The sequence below is a fragment of the Pteropus alecto genome, unplaced genomic scaffold, assembly GCF_000325575.1.
Source record: "Pteropus alecto unplaced genomic scaffold, ASM32557v1 scaffold72, whole genome shotgun sequence".
NCBI lineage: Eukaryota > Metazoa > Chordata > Mammalia > Chiroptera > Pteropodidae > Pteropus > Pteropus alecto.
In genome coordinates this window covers 4,289,185-4,296,900 of record NW_006436811.1, presented here as the reverse complement: position 1 = coordinate 4,296,900, position 7,716 = coordinate 4,289,185, and the positions used below count along the sequence as shown (strand labels likewise).

General features: G+C 33.1%; 1 pseudogene; it reads right to left on the bottom strand.

Annotated features, from left to right (window-relative positions):
- Positions 1 to 7,378: 7,378 nt before the first annotated feature.
- Positions 7,379 to 7,497, bottom strand: LOC112481447 (annotated as a pseudogene).
- Between the last annotated feature and the right edge of the window lie 219 nt (positions 7,498 to 7,716).

The following is a 7,716-nucleotide window of genomic DNA, read 5'->3' as shown; positions in this document are numbered from 1 at the left end:
AAATTATCTTCCTTCATTTGAAAACAAAACAATGTTTAAGGCATTACATAGGTATATTTATTTCCTAGGGAATCTCCCGAGGTCTTTCAGCATGACTTAAATATCTTAGGACACAGTAGCTGCCATCAGGCTTAGCAGGGACCAAGACCCTAATGCAAAGCCATTACTCTTTGAAACTGATCCAGTATATAAGAATAGCTCTTGGAATATGCTTCCACCAAGAATATCTGAGAGCTATGGGAAGAGCTACTATGAACTGGGTACCAGGAGCTGCTACCATGAAAAGAATAAAAGTTTAGTGATTTTGCATGTAGCCACCATCAGGAGTTATTATTAAAAGCCATGATGGAGAAAAAGTGCTACCCATGAGGGTTTCCCCAGGATCAGAAACTTCACAGTTTGAAAATTACTTAGTAAGTGCTGCACCTCTGGCAATAAGAAAAGAGTAACTCCTGAAGGAGATGGCCTGCATTTTTTTCTTTTCATTTCTGTGGCACTCAAGTTTGTTATTGTTATTGTTGTTGTTATTTTTAAAAATATTATTTTGTCATATTCTATTCACAGATAATAAAAACTGTTCAGAGAAAAGCAAAAAACAAAAAACAAAAGACCTTCCTTAAGAAACTTGATGTTGTAGAGTTTTAAATACACTGAACATTAAAATAATTAAGCCAGAGACCTTGAAGATTGAGTTCTTGATGAACCACATTCTCTAAGAAGCAAGATTTTCCAAACTCTGATTCATTGAGAGAGATATTTTCATGTTTTCGTGATTTACATGCAGCAAAATTACAAATATCAGAGATTATTTTAAATCAAATATGTTTTAAAGTTTACGTGGAAAATGTATTCTTTTAAGCATTAAAATATTTTCTAAGGGAGACTTCTTTCAATTATAAAGGAATAACTTGTAGCAGACTAATGTTCCCACTAAGAACAACTGTAGCAGTTGGATAAAATCATTTTTTTGAAAAGCTCTTTGAAAATGTCATAGAACAAACAAAATAGCCAGGATTAAACAAATCTGAGCTTTAATGTAATTTAGAGAATCAGACTAATAATTTATGCTTTATGGAAGGTGATAGTAATGATGATGATGATTATTCATATTTATACAAAGCATACTTACTATATGTCAGGTATTGGAAGAAGCGCATTACTTGCTTTTGTGCAATGGGGCCATGTTATCGCTATTTTTATAACCTGTATTTTACAAATGGGAAAACATCTGATAAGTGCCAGATCCTGGATTCGAAAATAATTTTCTCTGGCTCCAGGGATTTTGTGTTTAATCAGGCTGCTATAGAACCTAGCTGCATATCAAAAATAAAATAGCATCCAATGAAGTGTCTGGGTCACAGAAGATGCTCCATATTCACAACAAGCCTGCTCCCCTGATGTTGCTAGCTCCTGCTCTTCCCTCTGCTCATGCTTTTTCTCGCTTTCCGCCTGAAATGCTCTTTACTTGTGGGTTGTCAAGATTTGTTTTCTCATCTCATTAAAGTTTCTATGTAACTATCACCTCCTTAAAATTTTCTTTCCTGGTCTCACTAATTTAAATAGTATCTTTATTGTTTCTACCTCCTTACCTTGCTTACATTACACCAACCATAACTTAATTTTATCATTATTATATGAAAATATACAAGTGAACGACATTAAATAGATGATGTGTCTCACTCATACACTGTAAGCTCTATAAGTTAGGGGTATTTCTATACCTAAAACAGTTCCTGATTATAGAATGTATTTATGATATTTGTTTATTTTATTAAACTAATAGTATCCATTATAAAAAATCCAGAAATAGCAAAATTAAAACCATCGGATCAGTAAAATAGTATTGAGTAAGAGTTTATTGTACATATAAGAACAGTTTGTAAACTAGGGGCTTTCAAATTCAAAACCAATAAGAGGATTAGGGGCATGACATTACAGGATAGCTTATAAAATAAAAATGAGGAAATTGTTTAAACTTCACAGTGATTTGTTATTATAGTGGGAGTCACCAGATGGCAGTGGATTGGTTAAAAGTGGTTATCTTATGCAAGTTTTAGGAAGATGACGTAAGTTTTTCTTAATGATTTTTAGAAGAAATAATTTACAAGAAATAATATTTCACTTATGTTCATTAAATAAATCAGATTTAGTTTCACTTATGTGGTTTAAATTGTTTTGAGGCAAGATAGTTAGCCTAGGAAACACCCCTCCCCCTTACTCCCTTGCCCCAAGGATGTGGCTCTGGAATTTTTCCTTAGTTCTTTACTGCCCTCTCCAGGTTTCCATTTCAAGGGTGAGAACCCAGCATGAGAAGCAAGACAGGGCCAGGTGACAAGATAGATGGCCTCCAGCCCCTCTCCTCTCCTCCAAGGGGCACAGGAAACTGGGACACCGCCCAACCCAAAGAAACGAAAGACCATAATTCAGACAGCTCCAGGCAGACTGTCTCTCTGAGCTGCCCACACTTTTCTCCTAAGTGTGTACATTCTCTTTAATAAAACTTGTGCTTTTCTGCTGGCTCTTTGCCGTGTCCTTGAATTCTTTTTTGCAGCATAAAACAAGAACCGGGTCACCAGAGACCCAGGTCGGGGTTCCTCTTTGGACTTCTGCCCTGCTGAGCTCTCCAGTATCAATTTTTGTCTTCTCAGAGAATATTTAAGCCGGTCTCCATTTTGTATTTAATTTTAATACTATTCTTATTATTTAAATCATTATAAGTTGAATTAGTGATATATAAAACACAGCTTAAAATAATGAAACATTATAAAGTATAATGATTGTATTAATCAAGATTTTCCAGAGGGCAGAACCAATAGGAATTATATATATGTAGCACATAGTCCATTTTATTATATTACACACACATATATATATATATGTGTGTGTGTGTGTGTGTGTGTGTGTGTGTGTGTGTGTATATGTATGTATGTATAGGTATATACACACACACATATACACACTTGAGATTTGCTATAGGAATATGCTCGTGTGATTATGGAGGCCCAAAATCCCATGATCTGCCTTCTGCAAGCTGGAGAACCTGGAAAGCCAGTGGTATAATTCAGTTGAAGTCCAAAGGTCCAAGAACCAGGGGAGCTAATGTCTGAGGGCAGGAGAGGTTGTACATTCTAGCTCAAAATATACCTAGCAAATTCTCCCTTCCTCTGCTTTGCCATTCTATTAGGGCCTCTAAGAATGGACTGGATAATGTCACCAGCATTCATGAGAGTGATCTCCTTTACTCAGTCTACTGATTCAAATGCTAATCTCATCCAGAAACACCCTCACAGACACACCCAGAAATAATGTTATATCAGCTGTCTGGGCATCTCTTATTGCAGTCAAGTTGACACATAACATTACCATTACAATGGTAATATTATAAAGTGTGAAAAATGTCATAATTCAATTTCTAAAACTGAGTAGAGACACCATAGATACTAATATCGTCTCAGTGCTTTAGGGTTATAAGTTGTTTTATTATTTAATTCTTTATTTGTTGGATCCCAGATAGAATAATTAAATTATTATTATTCTTGCCACTCATTGTATCATTTAAGTGTTGATGGTACTTCTAATTTATAAAGAGAAACCAGAGTTTTAAGTAATTGAATTATGACCTATGCTTTAAACAGTTTAACCAAAATTAAATTGATACCTACGTTATGAGTCTGAAATTTCTTTAATTTTGTAAAATTCTATTAAATGTAGTACTTTCATTTAAAAACAACACATCTAAATATTTCATGACTAAAATACATATTAAATTTATTTATAATTTATTGTTTACTTTTCTTCCTATTGTGTATTAGTATCCTATTAGATATTCAAGACATACTGTGTCAATATAGCATTTTCTCTCTCCTGTGGCTACAAAAAGAAGGTTGTTTTTAAAAAGGACATAAAACTGGTATCAAGTCACAAAGGCATTTTACCTGTCACAGACTAGGATCATATCACAGAGAGCAAAACTGATGGTACTGTGCATCTGTGCGTTCAACATTTCATGGCTCAAAGCCACTAGACTCTTTTCTGCATGACCAACTGACTAATTGCTATACTTGGCCTTTTCTATTCTCTTCAATTAATGCAATGCACAATTGCACATAGCAACAGAGTCACCCATACAGAACAGAATCTGGGCCAGAATTAGGCTCTAAATCCCAGAAGCACCTGTTACAAATATAAAGCGTCCAGATGGTCTAGTCTTTGTGGGAAAGTGTCAAGCACTGACTTATCTGTCTTTCTTACTTTTGTTTTAAGGTCAAAAACATGATCTGTTGGAAGAAGGGAGCCAAATAAAAATCATAAAAAATATCTAGGATTAGTATAGAAACTCTCAATTTGTTCATCTAAGTGTGTATTGACCAGTGGAGCTCACTGTTATCATTTTCTAAGCATGCAAATGGGATTAGCTCATGATTACATGGCAGGCTTCAGTATAATTAGATAGATTTATTTAAATACAGCTGTAAATCATAAAAAAGTGAAATATTTGATGATTATAAATTCAGCAGTTTATATATTCAAACTTTAGTCTTTAATCAATTTCATTGTTCTAATTTTGTTTGGGATTCTAGGAAATGCAAAATATTATCTTACCTTACTTTTTTATTGTTTTTATTTCTTTCAAGCATATAGCAAAAAAAAAAAATGATATTATGTCATGATATGTTTCAAGCGAATCTTAGAGTTACATAGTATTTATGTTCTTCCTTTTCCCTCTCATTGACATATTTAAATTGTTACTTTGTCTTATACATAATCCTTAGCAATAACAATTTTTACTTTTAGTGAACCATCTTGCTATCTTGTATTATAAAAGAACTTAATGTGATACATAAAATTTTTGCTCCTTCTTATTCTCAAATTCTACATGCTTTATCATAAACTTCTCTTGGAACTAATATTTTATGTGATTTATTTGCAAATAAAGAGGAAAAGTTATTTTCTTAAAATAACCACTTGTTCATTTGTTAAAAACTGAGTGGTTTTCAAATATTGCAAGCAACTGGAAAAGTGATTTTTATGTTTTCTTGTTTGTTTTGTTTTCCCGCTCATGCCAAAGCTCTGAGGAATTTTTCTACCAAAGCAATCACACTAACTGCCTCTCATTTCAGATTTGGAATGGATGTGACACATACAGTACATTCTACAGCTTTTATGCACGGTCACAATTACCAATCGATATCAGTTTATTTCTTTTCCCCTTTAATTTATTTTTTCTTAAAAAGAGGTACATCTTAAAGACAGTAAGGTCTGGATTTTTCTTTACTCTTCTTACCAAGATTAAGTGATATTAGTTGTTACACAATATTCAGATTCTAAACTAATACACTTTATTAACATTTGGAAATGTTACGTATTCTGCTGAGTATATTATAATTTTAAGCACTTGAATTAGAATATCTATGGATACCAAATAGTTCAGATTAATAATTTTTTTACTCTATAAAACCATTATGTAAGGGCTCAAAAAATTAAAAAGTAGTTTACTTAAAACATACAAAATTCATATATATGTGTATATATATGTAGAATATATATACAGTCTTATAGAGAAGGAAAATAATTGTACTGAGAACTTAATATTCTTGGAGATAAATTAATATGAGATGTTTCAATTTCTAACTAGTCTTTGTTTAGTCACAATCTCTTGCTTACGAATTGATTATGAGATAAGCAATATACTCAAATATTAACATTTTTTAAGTTATTCGCATTCACAGTAAACTTTTATCTTTATTATATCAAAAATTATAGAGCTTTTATATTGAAAGTTCAGATTAAAATTTTCACTGAAATAAAATCAGGTGTATTCCATTTTATTCTGAAGGATAATGTGCAAATATTTATGAGTTGGATACACCCACTCACCTCCCTTTAAAATAACAGTGATGGAAATATTCTTTTAGTAATATTGCTTGGCACTCATTATAAATGAAAATTGAAAAATAGAACTTTGGCCTCGCAAACTAACTACCTACCAAAGAAGGAGGAAAGAGCCAAGCACCACTCTCAGCTATGGCAGTTGATATGTTTTATACTCAAATTCCTATTGGAAATAACTCTAAAAACTACATAAAATATATTAAAATATGTTTGAAGAAATCAAGGAGATAGAATTTAGGAAGAAATTGCAGACCAAAACTTGTAAAAAGTGGGAAGGGGGTCTACATGGGTGAGTGCAGGCACTTAAGACATGTGTCTATTCACGAAAGCATGGCTGAAAAGTTGAAAAGCTGAGCGTAACTTTAACCAGTTTTGATTTGAGACAAAGGTGAACTGTGAACTTAAACCAGTCTTCATGGGGACTGAAGACTACTTTTGACTCATCTGAAACCCTAAGTAGATTAAAGAGATCTCGTAAGCTAGAGCTTGTAGCTTAATGGTCTCTTGGTCTCCAGTGAAGTCTTTTTTGGATAACATCACAGAAGGCCTCAAATTATCTCTAACATTTTCACAATATCTAGTTTTGATATAAAAAATTATGACATATGATTGGATAAGATTGATGAAAAATAAGAGAAACAACATATAGTGGAAAGTTATAGAGGGAAGTCAGATAGTGTCAACATCATTCACAAAATTTAACAAAATAATTATGCTTGATATGAATAAGGAATTAAAACGTAATATTGATAATTTGGCAGAAAACTAGTACCAGTAAACAAACTAAAATAAGTTATTTAATCTATGGGTTTATCAATGGGTCAGATAGCACCTGCTTGGTAAAATTTATTTGTAACTCCAAAATCATTGCCCACACTGTTGTCACAGTCATCCACAGACATCTGTATGTGCGGAAGAGTTTGGGTCGTCCATGCACATATTCCTGGCTGAGGTCAAACAAGACAGCACTTTGCTTTCTTGTATCAGTGCTCATACTTTAACAAGTGCCTTTTGCGATCTATTTAATGCCACTTGTCTTGCATCTTTGTGCTTTCTCTTGATAATTGTACTGTTTAAAATGTCTGCAAAACATAGTTCTTAAGTGCTGTGTAATGCTCCTAAATACAAGATGGCTGTGATGTGCCATATGGAGAAAATGCATATGTTAGATAGGCTTTATTCAGACATTGGCTGTAGCACTGTTAGCCATGTGTTTAATGTTCATCAATCAATAATGTATATTAAATAAGTTGTCTTTAAGCAGAAACATGCATAAAATAAGTTTATTTATTGATTAGTTGATGAAAATGTTTTCAGATATATAGCTCAGTATTTCCCTAGGAACAATGATTCAGTATTTGCTAATTCGGTGTCCACAGCAACTTTATGTAATTCATAACTATTTTTTTTTTTTTAGGTGAGGCAACCCTTGGTTGACCTCACAGATTGCAAGGACCTTGTCATCTTACAGTCCCTTATTTTTTTATGCCTACAGCACTTGGTCTTTCTTGGTGGTCTCCCATCCAAGTACTAACCAGGACCAACCCTGCTTAGCTTCCGAGATTAGACGGGATTGGGCTTGTGCAGGGTGGCATGGCCGTAGACAATACTTAACTATTTTGAGTGATAATGATTGACTATATTACAGAAGAACATTTCTAAATCAAACATAGACAAAAAGCTACAGTACACAGAACATAATTTAAGAGACAAAGGAAAAATGAATCATATATAAAATCTGAGATCTCCACAAGAGAGAAATAATAAGAGTAAACCCAAAAGAAGAGGTATAACTTTGAATTTTATCAGATGACAGATATCCAG